We start from the raw sequence: 4,517 nt of genomic DNA on the forward strand, positions 1-4,517 counted from the left end.
CCAAAACAATGCATAGTTGGAACATGGTGATCATGGCATGGCATAGTAGATGAATTGCGAAAATCATGTAAAGGAAGCATGGCAATATCATCACATGAAAAACAAAAGCCAATGACCATCATCTCGTCATCTATGCCATAAGTGCAAATCGGATTTATGTGAATGGGGCATGCATAGTCACTATGTTGAGATTGAAATGATGCGATATGGGATATCTAACTCATAGCATATGACAAGGTTAATGGATTGTCAAACATGATGTGACCAAAAGAATTTTCACATGATACCCTATGGAGCATAGCATCACAACTAGGCAAATCAACATGCTCATCATCATATGCATCATAAATAGGTAAGTCATGACAGGAAGAAGTGGCACTAGCATGAATCATGGGAATAGGTGTGCCAACATCATGCAAGCAATCATTCGCAAAATAGTCCACTAGTGGGACTAGAGAAGCACCATCACCTATGTTACCTTTGGAGCATCGCTCATGTGTTGTAGGTGACACTACTAGAAAAATGTTTATACATAGAAGTTTACCAGTAGCGTTTGTTTGTGTCCCCACGCTACTGGTAATTACCAGTAGCGCTGGGTACAAAGTGCGCTACTGGTATGGCATAGCAGCAGCGTTGGTTTCTTGTGGGCACGCTACTGCTAAGTGTGCCACACCACACCACCAAATTAAAAAATATTAGTAGCGCGGGTAGTAAATCTTATGCTACTACCAAGTGAATAGCTATAGCGCAGGCGATACACCCACGCTACTACTCAGCGTGTCCACTGCCTCCACATGCCAAGCGACAAGATCAAAAAAAAAAAACTCTTCTCACACAAATCTCACCCCACCGTACCCCTGGCTCTCGGTCGACCTCCTCTCCCCCACGATCTCGTCGCCGCCGCCACCACCCACGCCGGCCGGTTCCGGCAATCTCCAGCTGCATGCAACATGCCCCTAAGTTCCGCCCCGCCCTCCCCTTCGTCCAGATCCATGCCTCAAGGTCTGCACCCTTGCCCGCGGCTAGGGATTCGGGCGCCCCCCTGTTCTTGCCGCCGAGTGCCCGGGTCGGCCCGCTGGCCAATGAGCAGCACCCCGCACCTGCGCGTGCCCAGGCAGACGAGCAGTACGGGGATTGGCCGCGGATGGAGACGAGTGCTGGCGCGGCAGCAGGAGAAGCTGTGGCGGCGGCGGATCTGGTGACTGCCGGGTCGGCTCGTCGTTCGTGGCCGGCCGGAGTCGCGGTGAGGCGCTGCCTTCCATAGATTCCGGTGGCTGGCTGACGGCCAATTGCTCTTGGACGCCGCTGGAGCTGCTCGTTTTTGAATTTTCAGTAATGCGGCTAGCTATGCCAGGTGCATTTTCTTAATTTTCGTAAGTGCAACAGCCAAGTTCAGTTTTAGTTAAGTGTAGTACTAGTGTAGGCTTTGGGATATCAGTTATAGTTCAGTAGTACTAGTGTATGACAAACAAATTAGATGTTAGTAGATAGATGCACAATTAGTTCAGTAATGTCAAGTTCAGTTTTCGTTCATTGTAGTGCTGCTCAACTTGAGTGTAGTTCGGGTATAAAATTTTCTATTCACGCCTATGTTGCAGCAGTCCGCGCGATTGTGATTCTCGTGTCGCTGATAGCTTGGAGCAGTTGGTTCTGGTCCATCTACTACTCGTGACTGGGAAGGAAGGATCATGTCGTTGATAGTTCAGGTATAAAATTGTATCTTCTCATATAGCATTATTTCTAACGGCAAGTGTATTTTGGTCTACAATATATCAATCCACATAAAGGATGTTATGCGATTCAGGTTCCTAGTAAGGCCTTACTTCAAAAAAAAATACCAACTACAATGCTGCAGTCCTACAGTTTTATCCATCAAACTTAGTTTCTATGGTTACTATTTTTATTATTTCAACAACTGGTAGTGAAGTTAAGGCGAGCATTGGAACATTTTGATAGCTTAGTCTTTTTGGATGGTCCTCTATCTGTATAGCATTACAAGCAACAACCACTGAGCCATGAGAGTCTTTCTAGATGGTACTCTATCTACATACTCTTACAAGAAACAACCAACAAGTTATGGTATATAATTCCATTCTCAAAATAACTATCTTTGCTGCTTCTGAATATTTAGCATTCAAAATGACTTTACGAATATGTAAGATTATCCAGGAATTCTGCTGTCAGGACATTGGATTTTGTATGTGATTGAGCTGATGCATTTTCTCCAAAATCTGAAATAGTTAATGATAGACATCCTTGCCAGATGTCATCTAGTCTGTCTTACCATCATATAACACAAGTCCCCTCTTCTGCAGCTAAAAAGAAAAGCCACACGCGAAGAAAATAATGCGTCTGAGTCGAGTGACTGTATGATTGTCACCACTGGATTTACTGGCAATCCGCTACTCACCCCAGTGTCCGGAAAAGTTGTTAAGAATTATAAATCAAAGACTAAGAACAATAAAGCTAGGCCTCAGACACCTACGCCAAATGTTGATAAGTGAAAACTTCTTGAGTGCCATTTTCTCTGAAGTCCAAACTCTTTTTTGCCTATTTATTCAGGCTGCAAATGATTAAACATGCACATCCTTTCATGTACAGGCTCACCACTCAATCCAACAACTCCTGGTACTTGCCGCTATGACAGTTCGTTAGGTGATGACAATACTCTCCATCTATATGATTTTGTTTTAGGATGAGATGTTACAATTCAGCATTCTGGAAGAACTCGAATTTCTAGTTACTCTAGGCAGCTATGGTAAAGTAAATACTCTGCATTGGCTTGCTTTTGTTATTGGGATTAAGTCCCTTCTTATAGGAGAACTAACTTTCCTATCAAGGCAAAATTGCCTATAATTTTACTTTTTCACTCTTAATTTTTGCAACAGTATGATACTCTATGTAGTTCCTCAAGATATTGTTCTTTATTAGGAGGAATTAAGGGTTAAATTTACTGGAATAGTAATAAATGGGAAGTTGTCATGTCGACTATAATGGCCAGTGATATTTATAATGACCAAGTGTTGTTACTGCTGATGATTACTAGTAATACAACAAGAATACATCTGCAACCAAGGGTACAATGTTGGTAATAATCTACTATTGTTGATGCCTTCTTGCTTGCTTGCTTGCGAATGACCTGGGAATTACTCCTACTTGGTGCACAACCTTTGCTTGTTGCAATTTGCCTCAAAAGCTTGGATTTAGAATCTATAATAAGATTTGGTCATGCCTAGCATTGTATCATTCTTAAGTTGGGTTTTCCCCAATTTCTAGGATTGGTCTGTTAGGTACTGCTTATAATTCATATATACTATGCTGCTGCTATATGCTTTTGTTTCTGCTATTGTTACTTAGTGCTCTATAGGTTACTGTTATATTGTATTAATGCTCCAGGTTCTTTTGAGTTCTTAGTAGTGGTCTTGGTTTGTTGTTTAATTCCAGGATTTGTGAGTTCATAGAAGGGAACACATAGACATGAAGCTACGGCGGCGACGAAGACGATATCAACATGGGGCTGCGGCGACGATGATGACGATGACATCGACATCGACACAGGGCTACGGCGGCGACAAAGACGATGACATAGTCATGGTGCTGCGGCGACGACGACGACGACATCAACACGGCCTTGTGGAGGCACTGACGCCGACGACGTAGACGCGTGGCATATATTGTGTGTGTGCGCGCGCGCGTGCATGCGTGTGCACGTGTGCGTGTGTTAATTATCTACATCAAATATGTATGATTGATGATTGACTGTATGCATAACATGTACGTATTGTGAAATGCATGTCTAAATTGAAATAGGTAGACTTTTATTTTTTTTAAATCCTAATTTGTTACTACTAGCGTGGGTGTATCATAGAAGCGCTACTGCTATTCCTTTACTAGTAGCGTGGGTGTGAAATACTAGTAGCGTGGGGCACCAGCGCTACTGGTATGTCTATTTAGTAGTAGCGTGGAGTAAAACACACGCTACTGCTAAAAAATAGCTGTAACGTCATAGCAGGTAGTCCAAAAACCCATGCTACTGGTAAGGTTTTTCCTAGTAGTGTGAGGTGTTGAAGGCTGAGTCGTGGTCACCTTCATCTTGATGGAACCATGTGGGGGGTGCATCATCGTCCACCATGGCCATCGTTGTCTCCATTGGAAGCATGGACTCGTCGAGGATAGGCGTGTCGTCATGTAGGAGACCTAGCACCAAAGAAGAAAACATATTCGAAGTAGAGGTTAAGTCGTTAGAAATCATAGTGGCCTCACGTGTCGTGTCAACTACCTTACTCACTAAGTGTTGTGGCTCACTCACTCCCTCTCGGATGCTCTCACTCATATGGTTGGTGGAGTCACTCAAATGGCTCTCAACCTCACATAGGATGTGTGGCATGCTCTCAAGTGTGGGGCTAGTGGTGGTCACACTCATCCTCTCATAGGAAATGCTCTCAATGTCACGTATGGTGGAGTCACTCATATCACTCGCGGGGTGGTGGCTCTCCTCACATGGCAATTGGGGCATC

General features: G+C 43.8%; 1 long non-coding RNA gene across 3 annotated transcripts; it reads left to right on the forward strand.

The window, feature by feature from the left end:
- Positions 1 to 845: 845 nt before the first annotated feature.
- LOC119359514 lies at positions 846 to 3,858 on the forward strand. 3 transcript variants are annotated; one of them, XR_005172579.1, is made up of 4 exons: positions 846 to 1,354; positions 1,599 to 1,706; positions 2,316 to 2,655; positions 3,445 to 3,858. It is a non-coding gene; the product is annotated as an uncharacterized LOC119359514 (long non-coding RNA). The 3 variants fall into 3 exon arrangements; XR_005172578.1 differs by having other exon boundaries at positions 2,602 to 2,655; XR_005172580.1 differs by having other exon boundaries at positions 1,602 to 1,706; positions 2,602 to 2,655.
- The last annotated feature ends 659 nt before the right edge of the window (positions 3,859 to 4,517 follow it).

This window comes from Triticum dicoccoides, chromosome 2A (genome assembly GCF_002162155.2).
Source record: "Triticum dicoccoides isolate Atlit2015 ecotype Zavitan chromosome 2A, WEW_v2.0, whole genome shotgun sequence".
Lineage (NCBI taxonomy): Eukaryota > Viridiplantae > Streptophyta > Magnoliopsida > Poales > Poaceae > Triticum > Triticum dicoccoides.